The sequence below is a fragment of the Malaya genurostris genome, chromosome 3 (assembly GCF_030247185.1).
Source record: "Malaya genurostris strain Urasoe2022 chromosome 3, Malgen_1.1, whole genome shotgun sequence".
NCBI lineage: Eukaryota > Metazoa > Arthropoda > Insecta > Diptera > Culicidae > Malaya > Malaya genurostris.
The window spans coordinates 38,224,290-38,238,370 of NC_080572.1; the positions used below are offsets into that span (position 1 = coordinate 38,224,290).

General features: G+C 37.2%; 1 protein-coding gene across 1 annotated transcript in view; it reads right to left on the reverse strand.

Annotated features, from left to right (window-relative positions):
- The window catches only part of LOC131438270 (solute carrier family 25 member 16-like), a 34,846-nt gene that overhangs the window by 924 nt on the left and 19,841 nt on the right, over positions 1-14,081 (reverse strand). The window lies entirely within an intron of this gene.

Genomic DNA, 14,081 nt, shown 5'->3' on the forward strand with positions numbered 1-14,081 from the left:
GAGGAAAAAACATCAAATGAATATCGAACGTAGTAAGGAATAGACGTAAAAATCTTGCATCTGTTGCAAAGATAAAAAAAAATATTTGGAAATAAATTGTATCAGAAGATTCAGAAGTCACCGAAAGAGCCAACGAATACACTTTACGATTAGTTCAGTCGCATAATAAATTCGGCGAAATGCTTGGTTTTCAGCAAATTAACACTGAAATTAACCTTTCGGCGAGATCTCATTCAGCAAAACAACTTTCGGATAGATGGCCCGAATAATCCCATACGAAATCAAAGGTCGATTTGCATCATCAGTTTACCTTTTTAACTCTAGCCTTACTTTCGAGAAGGTCCTAAGCAGAAATTCTTCGAAAGTTTTCTTATTATATATCATAACCGGTTTGCTCTACTGATTTGTTGTCTACGACAATGTTTTAGGTAGTTATTGGGACTATATAGAGAAAGTATACACTGTGAAAAAAAAGCTGTGTTATCATTTTGTTCTGAAAATACAACCGAAAGTCGAAAATTTCATACGAATTTTTTTTGCTTCGTTTTGATTTAAGCAAGAATAGAAGAAAACCAGCTTTACTCCCGACTATGATGAAGAAATAAATTATGGTAGTCGCATCTTCCAATGTGTGAGTACAACTGTCATTTTTGTTTCGAAGATGTGAACAAGAAAAAACGTAAACATCTGCCGGCGTAGTTCCAACCCGTCGAATCACGCCCTTTGTCGAGCCGTATCAGTCCGATCATCGGCCCGATTGAGCACGACATCGCCCCGATCGTACACTCAAATAAAAATTCACGTTCGATTCACTTGAAAAAATCACGTAAAATGGTTTCAAATGTCAATTTGAATATTTTACTTGACGAAAATGTATGTTAAACGAACATCCCCTAAAATGAATAGAGTCATCACATAAGGTTTACGTGAATTGTCCAAACGTCAAACAATCTACGTGAATTTCTGGTGTAACACTTGATTTGGAAAATGGAGAATGGAAAGTGGCCCTCAAAGTATAAGTAGTGTAAATGTTTGCGAGAATTGATTTTTAATTACAATTGTTTACTACATCGTCCGGACCATTCCAGTATGAAAGTTTCCATGTGTTCGACTGGCCCGAGTGCCTGCGTGAGTCCGGAAGTGTGCCCGCTCCTACCAAATGCTTCAAACAGGCGGTTGGTCCACCAAAAAACGAGTTCAAAATCGGTATGAAGCTAGAGACACTGGACCCATGTAATGCGTCCTCAACCTGCATCGATAGTGTTGTGGAAGTTCTCGGATCTCGACTTCGGCTTTGATTGGATGCCAGGGACAAAAAACGGTATCTGGAGGCTTGTCCATTCGAGATCACACGACGTTATTAGTGGCCCTTATTACCGTTCTCACTTCCACTTTCACTTGACTTGATTTTACCTATTACCAGTATCACGCAGAGTGAAGTGATCGCTGTAGTGTAAAAAACTCATTTTCAACAAAATATTGGTGACGTGATGTTCATAATGAAATCAAATTCATCCAAGTAATTACTTTTGACTCTGAAGCGACTCCCGTGATAAAGACCTACTTTCACTTCACTCGGTTTTCACCGTGAAGTGATACCGATAATAAGGGTCACAATCACTTCACTTGGTTTTCACCGTGTAGTGATATCTGTAATAAGGGCCAGTTGCTTTTTATTTTCAGCTATTGGAATTCTATGCTAATTTTCTGAAATAAATATTTTATTTTTCATGGTATTTTTCATTTCATAGGATTATATAAAAATCTGAAATATCTTCCTTTTGATTTCAACCAATACATAAAATAGTAATTCTCTGGTATCTAAATTTGATATGAACTGATAGGTAAATGTGATATGAATTGTACATTACATTTTACCTATGAAACACGTAACTTTTACTGGATTATGCATTAAACAGCTTTTAAATGTCAGTCCATTATGACCTACGTGAAAAGAAGGGTGGAGAAAATTTACATAATTTTTCTCTTTGTTTTGAGTGTAGCGCTGCGATCGGGCCGTCATAGGACAATTCTGTCTCCCCGATAGAGTTATAAAGAGCGTCTGATATCATTTTTTTGGTTTCGATACCCGTCTCCCTAGCATCGGGCATCCGTCGAGTTCATTGCTTTTTTATCTCTTCACTCTTATGCACTAGCAATACACAATGTAAACATCAATCTTGTTCGGAACACAATCAAAAGCTTTCGTATCCGATTCGTCCGACGTTCGAATTTACTGGGTAATTAATTTCGAACATCGGATGTATTGTGCACGAAAGCTAATGTTTGCGCTTCGTACAAGATTGACATTTACATTGTGTATCACTATTGCGACGAAAGATTGAAGAGATACCAAAACAAGGAACACGTCGGCTGCCCGATGTTATGGGGACGAGTATAGCGTGATGTCTTTCATGCAGCCTACCTGGGTTCAACTACCAACCCCGAAGATAGGGTCAATACTTCTTTTAACAGTAGAGGCGAATTGCCTTAAAGTTAAAGCCTCTTGACTCGAAACAAACAAAAAATGACCGATGCTCTTTACCGCGCTATCGAGATGACGTTGGGTCGGTAATGCCTACACTCAAAATAATAATCATGTTATAGTTACGTGAAAAGTTATGTGAATATTTTCCACCCTACTTTTCACGTAGGTTTTAATGGACTGACATTTAAAAGCTGTTTAATGCATAATCCAGTAAAAGTTACGTGTTTCATAGGTAAAATGTAATGTACTGCTCATATCACATTTACCTATCAGTTCATATCAAATTTAGATACCAGAGAATTATTATTTTATATATTGGTTAAAGTCAAAAGGGAGATTTCAGATTCTTATATAAATCTAGGAAATGTAAAATAAAACATTTATTTCAGAAAATTAGCATAGAATTTTAATGGCTGAAAATAAAAAGCAACTAATAACGTGGGATCTCGAATCGGCAAGCCTTCAGAAATCGTGTTGTCACTACCATCCAACCGAAGCCGAAGTCGAGATACGAGAACCCTCACAACACTACCGATGCAGGTTGAAGTCGCAATACATGGTTCCAGTGTCTCTAGCTTCTTACCGATTTTGAACTCGTTTTTCGGTGGACCAACGACATGTTTGAAGCATTCGGAAGGAGCGGCAAACTTCCGAACTCACGCAGGCACTCGGTCCAGTTAAACACATGGAAACTTTCATACTGGACGGACCATTCGATGTAGTAAAAAAATGTAATTAAATAACATTTACACTACTTACAATTTGAGAGCCACTGTTCGCCATTTTCAAAATCGAGTTTTTCACACTGGAAATTCACGTAGATTGTTTGACGTTTGGTCAATTCACTTAAACCTTATGTGATGACTCTATTCATTTTAGGGGATGTTCGTATAACATTCATTTTCGTCACGTAAAATATTCAATTTGACATTTGAAACCAATTTACGTGATTTTTCAAGTGAATCGAACGTGAATTTTTATTTGAGTGTAGTTTTGATATTTCTTCTTTTTGTTAAGCTAGCAGTATGCAATGTAAACGTCAATCTTTTTTGATAAGCTTTTAGGTTGACGCGGTTGATGCGAACGGTGCTGAATTGTTTGATGACAGCCGGATCGCAGCGCTACGATCAGACCAATATTGTGCTGTCACTTGCTTATACGGCCATTTGAAAATCAACTGAGATTTCCATCACATTGGGCACACTCGATCCCTTGTAAATAGGAACTTCAAACACGGAATCACAACGTAACAGCTTTGCAAAAAAATTTTGAACCATGTTTTGTTCCGATGTTTACTTGGCCGGTCGTCGCACTTATGCCGTTTTCGCGTGAAGCGGAACTCAACCCAGTGTCGACCCCAACTGCTGTCAAATGTATGGATTTGGCAGCATTTAAGAATTGGAATTTTTGGCTTCAAGCGAAAATGACATTAATTTCGCGAGAAAAATCACCAACACAACTAGTTCATTTTACATCGTGCCCGATAACGAACTATCGGTTGCGGGAGTAGCAAGTACAGTATTCAAAATAAATGGTACTCGATGGTTGAACATTCTTGCACTCAAGATGTTGACATGGTATTGCACAGTGGTCCGGATCCACAATTTAGAGCACTGATGGCCCAGCACACGAGCCAGCTCTCATATAGTCCGTGTGCTGTACCTTTTCAAAAACACGCACACGAAGTCTGAAGCACACGCTCGTGTGCCGTGTTGCTGCTAGATCGAGAGTCGTATGCTTCGAAGAACCAGCTCGCGATGCTGTCTCATCTGCTGACTCATGAGCTGGAATGGGGAGCTATCAGGAATCAGAACAAATTGGCTCAAATGGCACGTTCCCCTTGATATTTGGAGATTTGTGCCTTGCCATCAATTTGTTTTTAGCATCATTTTCCCGATATATAAGAGGGAAGGATTGAAAGGAAATGGTAAGGGTTGGACTAGGAGGATGGGAAAAATTGACGACACAAAAACACATAAAAGCAGAAGTAAATTCTGCACCCCTAAGGGATGCTGAACAATCTGCTGAGGATCACATTTAGTGGAAGCAGAAGGAAATTCTGAACCTCTACGAGGTCCCGAACAGTCTGCTGTTAATAAAACCTCCAACCCCCGAGAGGATTTAGAGATCTTACAAAAGCGACACCATTCTGCACTCCCGGAAGAATGCAGAACGACTCGCAGTATGTACGAGCAGAAGTAAATTCGGTACCCCCCAGAGGATGCCAAACAATCTGCCAAACCCTATTTAAGGTTAACAGAAGGGATTCATTCACTCCAGGAAGAACGATGAACCCTTCTGACTATAGCTCCTTACCACATTGGGTGAGAAACGAGAGAATATCCTTCAATTTTAGCTCCGCATACACAGACTCAACCATGTATGGAGAACCAAAAACCCGGATACGTAGCTGCGTCAATGCGGGACAGTTACATATCAGATGATATGAAGTACCATAATCGCATTCACACAAATCACACGAATAATACTCAGCACGTTGAATAGTAGCCATGTGATAATTGAGTTTGCAATGTCCAGTCAGAGCTCTGACCAGAACACTTCAATGATACTTGGAGAAATGCAGTAGACACTTTGACATTTTCAGATCTAAATCTGGTAGAAATGCTTTGTCTGAGCGCAAGTTTGCAAGCTGCACCAGTAGCTGGCATGTTTGGATGCAGCCCAAGAACGTATCTTGTGCTTTATCCAACTAGTTGAAAGTGGTAAAGCTGGTTCAGGACCAACGAAATCATTCGTTGCACCAGCTCTAGCCAACTCATCAGCCCATTCATTTCCAGTAATACCAGAATGGCCGGGTACCCATAAGAAGTAAACAGCATTTGAAATGCTGAGGTCTTCAATTTGAGTTCGACATGCGATCACTAGATTCGACCGTGAGTCATTCGAACTGAGTGCTTTTAAGGCTGCCTGACTGTCGGAACAAAAATAAATACGTTTACCACAGATCCTCTGCTGAAGTGCCGATTGTACTCCACACAGAATTGCGTAGATTTCTGCTTGGAACACAGTACAGTATCTACCAAGTGAATGAGACTGCTCCAGCCTATTTCACGACAGTAGATACCAGCACCAGCACGACCATTCAACAGAGAACCGTCCGTAAAACAAACTATGTGTTCATCAAGTTGTCGTTCCAGACAACCAGACAATCATTCCTAACGAAGAGGATAGCTCACATTGAATGTTTTAAAAGGAAAACTGCATGTGAGAGTTAGGTCACTAGGAGCGAGTAAATACTCATCCCACGTAACCATTTGAGACCACAAGCGAGTGTGACTGGTAGCATATTCTAATGGGTTACTGTTCCAAAGCCCTGTAACCCTAAGACGGTATGCACAAAATAATGCTTCTTGTTTTAGGAACACATGTAGTGGTTTAATGCACAGTAGCGCCTCTAGAGCAGCAGTAGGAGTTGTCGTGAATGCTCCTGTCATCGCCATTAGGACCATCCTTTGGAGATGATTTAGCTTTGACTGAACTGTCGCGACTTCTCCTTTCTGCCACCATACAAGACATCCATATGCTAAAATTGGTCTAACAATAGTTGTGTAGATCCAATGAATATATCTGGGTTTGAGTCCCCATGATTTTCCAAAAGCTCGTCTGCATTGGCCGAAAGCCATGCAAGCTCTTTTAATCCTGAAATCAATGTGAGCAGACCAATTCAGTTTTGAGTCAAGAATAACCCCGACGTATTTAACTTGATCGACCACAGTGACCCCTGAACCAAAGAACTGCAACGGACGAGCTCCTGTAATTATCCTACGATGAGTGAAAAGCACTATTGATGTTTTGCCCGGATTTACAGATAATCCAAACCTGACAACACCATTGTTCAACAGATCGCAGGGCTTGCTGCATTAAATCAAAGAGAGTGTTAATGCTTATACCGGTCATCAATATATGATAATCGTCGGCAAAACCATAAGTCGGAAATCCAAGGTTATTAAGTTTCCTTAACAAACTATCAGCGACTAGGTTCCATAAAAGTGGGGATAGTACACCACCTTGAGGACACCCACAGACACTCAGCTTTCTAATCTCTGGCCTGCCGAATCGATGATCAAAGAAGTTGATTGCTAAGCATTGCGTGTATCCAGTAAGGGAAAAACCCAAGATATTCCGTTCACGACTGCAATGTTTAACCTCCTGCAGCCATTCAGCCATCGGCACGGAAATACACCTTGACTTAGGAGTTCCTATTTTTGTGGCCTTTTACGACATGGAATAGGAAACCAGTGGATCAATTCTTGGTAAAAAATAATTCCGCCGGATGCCACACGGCTTACCTGTTTGGTGGACTTATACCACCGGTACAGGTGCACCGTAGCGTTATTCTTAGCAGTTGGGAAACCGCTACCGACACTACACGGCTATCTAGGCTGCTCAGAGAGGGAAGTTAACATTGATGGTCAACTTCCATGGATGGCCGAACAGCCGAACAGCCGAATCTGCTGACTCATGAGCTGGAATGGGGAGCTAGCTCGTGAGCTGACTCACGTGCTGAGTTGAGTGTCCGTTTTTTTTTAAATAACATAATAATTTTTAAGCACACAGTGTCCGCTCTTGTATTGTCTCTTGTCAGTAGGTAAACTACACAAATAGCACACGCTCATGGATCTGGTTTGAAAAGCACAGCACACGAGTTCAATAGGTACACACTGCAGCTCGTGTGCTGAGCTCGGACATCACTGATTTAGGGGGACAAAAACATTTGTTGTTTAGCCTTATACTTTAGAGCTATGATGAGGGTGATCCAAAAAAAATTTTTTCGTATGTGTTGAGATAGAGGACTGCATTCTTCGGCAAAATTGTAGGAAAACTTATATCAAGCAACTTTGCCGAAAACACTATTGTAGTATTATTTTTACGTATCGTCTTTGACTCATCAGTGCAGAGCAGTTCAAAATGAACTGCTTAGTGCTAAACTCGGCAGTTCAATTTGAACCGCTAAGCAGACGTAAAGTTTCTGCTATTTACAGAACACTTTTTGTTGTGTTCTGTAAATAGCAGAAACTTTACGTCTGCTTAGCGGTTCAAATTGAACTGCCGAGTTTAGCACTAAGCAGTTCAATTTGAACTGCTCTGCACTGATGAGTCAAAGATGAAACTTAAAAATAATAAAAACGGTTATGTGCTCTAGCACAAAATTTGGCTAAGCCCTAAATGACTATTGTAGTATCTCTAACGGTTTTAATGCTATTTTAATAGAGCAACTTAGGGTGTTCCTAAAAAATCAGATTTTTTGGTTTAGCTTTCTTATTTCTCACTTCTAGTTTTTGGTGTCTTTGAATATCTTATATATATATATATATATATATATATATATATATATATATATATATATATATATATATATATATATATATATATATATATATATATATATATATATATATATATATATATATATATATATATATATATATATATATATATATATATATATATATATATATATATATATATATATATATATATATATATATATATATATATATATATATATATATATATATATATATATATATATATATATATATATATATATATATATATATATATATATATATATATATTTCGTATATAATGGTTCTCGTATATAAGATTAATACTTTAGCTGAGATGAAATTGGGGTACCGTTACCCTATATGTGGTAATGTCACTACTTTTCCAACCTGCCGTTTTATCCACCTTCATATCCACTTATTGCATTCTGTCGATCAAATAACACACACACTTAAATTTGATTACCGATCTCAGCTGTTCCAACTTCGGTTGCTGATTTTTTCAGAAAACATAACATTTCATCACAGCGGTACTTTAAGGTACTGCTTTCAACTATTGTGCTGATATATCAGTAGAATGAGAATGTTCGGTAGTTCGACTGTTCTAAACTCGTCAAAAGGTAAAAAAATACCGAATTAAGTTTTATGGTGCACAATCATTAGATGCGGGTTTGTTAGAAAGTCCGAAAAAAAATCATTCCAGTCCATTGCATTTTGTGATCATCTCAGAATAACGGGCCAAAACTGATATATTAAAAAATACGTCAAAAAAACGTTGAACCCGGTGATTCTGATAGACCGTAAACTTCTAGGCTGCCACTTAAACTATTTCATTCTTACATTTTACTACCTCCATCAGATCCAATGCACAGTGGTCCAGATCCACAATTTAGGGGGACAACAATATTTATGGCCTAACCTTATACTTTAGAGCAGCGATGTCTGCAGAACAAATGATCAGCATCGAAGAAGCCTTCGTTGGATATAGACGTAATTAAAGTGGCTCTTATAATTAGGGTGATCCGAAAATTATTTCTCGAACGTATTGAGATAGAGATCGGCAAATTAGAAGAACATTTTATATCAAACAATTTTGCTGAATACACCATTGTGGTATCACAATGTACAAATTTATAAAATCGATTTTTTCAGTGTAAGGCTCAACTAACAATTTTTTCAATATTTTCATTCTAAAATTTGACTAATTTTGTAGAAACCTTTCATAGAATACTTTGCTGCTGTAGGACTTCATTTTTCGACAACAGTCATTTTAAAAAAGTTGATTACGTTTTCCAATGAAAGAAACTGTTTGAACACAATTTGAAAAAATCAAAAAAATATCTCCTCCGCCTTTTAACAAACATACTTGAAAGCATGCTCTAACCAATGCAAAGAAAGGACAAATTTTTCGTTGGCCTCCACCTTGAACAACAACAGTTTCAAAATTTCCTGTTTTTAAATTAGGTTTGCAATAACTTCAGTTCGAAAAGGTTTATCTGAATGCATCTATCAATAAAAAACTTGAAGACCACAAATATTTTTGTCCCCCTAAATTGCGGATCCGGACCACTGCGCGATGTAAAAACAGAAGCCATTCACTTGCCGTGCCAATGACCGACAGCAGCCACATCAAATAACTAGATACCGAAAACCGCGCTCGCTGCCACGCTCAGTTTCATAACAATCATAGTCAGCTAAATTGGAATTAGGGGTAAAACAAATTAGGTACTTCAAATAAAAGTCAATCCAACTCCCACCGCAACCCATTATGATGTACTAGTCACTTTGAAGCCGAATAAGTTACCCACCTCCTAATTAATGAGACGTCGTCGTGCAAGATTTTTTTCCATCCGCGTTTCCATCGATGATTAAGCAAACGGTTTAGTAGAGTGCGAGAAACATTGTATGTCATCCATCCATCACCATTTCCAGTAGTTTTTGTTTTAACCATTTCATAGAACCCATAGATGAGATTGCAAAGATAGTTGTTGTTTTTTTTTTCATTGTTATTTAGTTAGCATTTGTAATAGATTGATGTTATTTAGGTTAGTGCACACGTAAAGTTGGATAGAGAAATAAGCGAGAATTTATGTGGAACCATCGACGAAGTGTTGTTTGTAAGCCATTTATAACCGTCACCAGTGCGTGTAATTTGAAACGAGAAAAAGAAAAACACAAGTAATTATATATTAGTTAGCATGATTGAGTGATTAGCATCGAAAAAGAATTTATTAAACGGCACGCGTGATTTTTTTCGATGAACGATTTGCTCTTCTGGACTAAGGTCCAAGAGAAACGATTTTGGAGTTTTTACCTTGAATTGTTATTTTAATATAGCCATTAGAGATGCAAATTCTACAAATTACCAGCAACCGCAAATGCGATTCCTTTGAAACGAAACTCGACTATTACGCTTGCAATTTGCATCCTTAAGAGGTAATGCCACCATGAAACTTTCAGAAAATCAAATTGAATGAGAAAAAAATGTCTTGTGTTCAAAACAAATTTTGAACTCGTTGTGTACGACAGTTTGCTGAGGAGCCTCGTGCCGCTTTTATTGCATCTCAAGACAACTTAAAAAGCGTTTTTTTCTCAAAACACGATCTTCAAAATCGGGCGAACTCATAGCAGGTACAAGTCTTTATCGATTGTTCGCAAATTTTGAGGGGACTTTTATAAACACATTATCTAGTATACCACGTTGAAGTTCCTTGATAAATTGTTTTTTTACAATATGAAATTTTCATGTAAAAAATTGAATTTTTCACTTAAAATATGTATACTAGTTTATGATATGTACTTAAAAAAACTGTGGTGCTTTACCAGCTTTAAATTTGAAGACACAGTCGGTTCGCTCGTTTGGAACTTCCCGGAAAACTAGCCGCAGCAACTTGGTCATGAAGAGACTATTTTCTATCGGAATTGTTAATGTAACATATTAGAAGAAAATTAAATTTTTATACTAAATAAATATAAATATACATAAATATAAATATAAATATATCGTATCCAGATGAAATTCGGTAGGGTGATATGAGGTCTTGAATTTGAACCTAAGCTTGAGCAAATAGGAATGAGCGGTGAGAAAATCGAGGGCACTTTTTTAGCTCATTTTGTACATTTTACACCGTAAAGCATCGCTATAACAGAATCGAACTTTATATTCAGCGGAATTGCTTCTTAGAACTGATTCAAGGATATTGAATCCGATTCTGTCGCAATCCGTTGATTGAAAGCCGAGTAATCGACAAAATAATATGGTGACTCTACTAATGCGATGACTTATGGTACAATAGCCCTATACCAGGTTGGGAAAAAATCCATTATTTTTACGAGAGCTTCAAGACTCTCTTATATCTGTTTTGGATTGTTCGGTGTGGATCAAATATGCTCCGTTTTGAGGTCAAGCGAAAACGACATTAGAGAAGTCTTGGTCCTGAATGGCGCAAAACTTCAGACAAAAATTTTCATAGACTTCTCTCGAAACCAATTTCTTATCACTAAGAAAGTTTTGCAACGCAAGGACACGAGGGTAACCCTTGGTGCCAGATCAGAACTGTATGTTGGATGCACTTCTCAAATATTTTCACGCATCATTCATTTTTACATTTTACACTGAATGAATGGTCTTATGGTTCCATACATAACCCCTGAAGTTCATCCGGATCTGACTTACGGTTCCGGAATTAAAAGGTGATTAGTGTCCAAAATTTCAAACCATTTTATAAAGCGAACCGGTACGTACATGCGGTGGTACGGAAGATGAAAACACACGACCGCCTCTACGAACGAAGCACGCTGTGTGTGGTGTTCGATTTCGCACACGCGGTAAAGAAAACGAAAACCAACACCGAAATTTGCGTTTGAAAACACAAGCGAGTCCATCGATACCGACCACAAATAAGCACGAGTTTTTAACCGTTCTGAAAAAAAACAGAATCACGCCACAGGCACGAATGTCTGTTACCGGTGTGTGATTTTTGTGGAATACGGGGCTGAGGTAGAGACAAATCAATACTACTTTATGAAATGTGCGCCCGAATGAAAGAATGAATTTCAATAAATTCGAAATTTTTTGAAGACACATTTACATTGGAATCGCATGCTCCGCGAAGTACATGAAATTTTTACAGTCTATAGAACAGTAATATCGTACCAGTTGTGTACTGATGTCAATTAAAACATTAAATAATATTCACATGTGTGCTGTGACCAAATTGATAAAAAAAATTCAATCACAAGGCAAGTTCTATGCAACTGATTCAGAAAGAATACCCTGTTTAGCTTGAATCTCATATACAAAAGTAACAGAAGTGCAGGATTTCGCTTAGTTCGACTGTTTTCGAATAATTGGTTTAATCGAAATAGACCATTAAAGGTTAGCCGCTGGAATCAATATTCAGAATTAAACATTTTTTTCGTTGAATTTTTTGTTAGAGGGCATTGAAAATAGAACAAATTCCTTAAAACTATTTCCAGTAAATTCCTCTAGCATGCAAGTCGTATTAGCTTATAACCAAACAAACTTATTGTAACTGAACCGATCGAAATTTGATTCAAATATACATTATCCTATTGACGAAGGTCGAATTTTATCCGAATCCGACTTCCAGGATAATGATAGTTAAAAATGTCTATCTTTTATATTTAACGCCACAATCAAGTACGAAATTTTCGAAGTAGATTGCAGAACTATTTGAACTCGTAAATGCTAAAAATTTATTGCAACTGCATATATTATATTGTATTCCGGTTCCGGAAACAGTTATTCAATATGTCCAATATGCATTGATTTCTAGTGAAATATTTATGAGACAGGCACCTTTACACTACTAGGTGGGTTCAAACAGGTTTTTGTACGTCTTACTTAACTGTGGGACACCTTATCAAAATGTACTCAGTACAAGAATGGGTGAAACTGAACTTAATATCTTTTGTTGCATTTAACGCAGCAACATAATTTTTCTCCATATCATTGAAAATATGGTCAGCAAATTATGATCGAATTAAACAGCTCAAAATTGAAGTTATACCAAATGTTTCGTATGAACAAGAATTAAGGTGAAGTTTCAAAAAAATGCGTGCAAAATTTTAACCGCTCGAGTTGAACGAATCGTCGCACAGAGCATAACAGGCAAAACCGACATGTAGAGATACGGAATATTTTCAGTAATTGAGTGCAATGGGCTTACGACATGTTTTGTTCGCTAAAACAAAACTAACTATGTAAAACAGACACTAACTATGTTCAATTTTGTAATCAAAATGCTCAATTGATTTTCTCGCCTATTGTGAAATTGTTCATTGATATAGATCAAAACTTTTGGCATGACGACAATCCCCCTCATTCTGCTAAGCCTTGATGAAAATTCTTGTGATTAACCATATGCGAAACGCTAGAATGTATGCCAGTTTCGCTTTAAACGATACGTTTATTCGAACACCATTCGTACGAACGAAAAGTCCCATTATAGTTTACGGACGAATAGACGAAATGCCGTGGTTTCGATTCGTCAGTTTAATGTTGCGAATCAACCGTTCGAACACATTTAAAACAGTTTAAGCGATTTCCAACAATTTTTTTTTCGAATCTAAAGTTGATTTGCAATCAAATCATGAATTTGAATTTTGCATAGAATAATTAGAAAGCATAGCAGTCATATTAAAATGCTGTTTTTTCTAGCGGGCCTTCGAATATATGCGCGGTTCCAAGTTTTTGCAAATCAAATTTTACATCATTTAGGTATTTTATGGAAAATACGCCATGGGTAAACATGCTTTATTTTATATTAAATGCATGATTTTACCAATGTAATAAATATGTAGACTATCGAAGACATGAAAAATTGCAAGAAAAAATGCAACATATTTTTCGCAGGTACTATTGAACGGCCTGCTATTTTAAATGCTTTTTTATACTTTGCACGAAGTTTAGTTTGAAAATTTCATTTACCGACTTGAATAAAATTGGTTCTGAGTACGATATTTATTTAATATGTAGCATTCGTCACTTCCTTGAAGATTGGAATCTTCATAAAAAAAAACTACCTGAGCCGCTGATCCTTCTTTTGCACAGGAATCGCGTTCATACACATTCGAGTGAAAACAAGAATGGCTTGTTCGCAATCTTTCGAAAGTATGTGTTCATCGAATAGTTGATACGGACGTAAGCAAGCATGATGATACAAAATCAGCGAAAAAACAAGTCAAATAACAAATTATATCAAACATTTTTAATTACAACTCAAGTCTGTACCAGAACTGATAGTTTAATAGTAAACAGG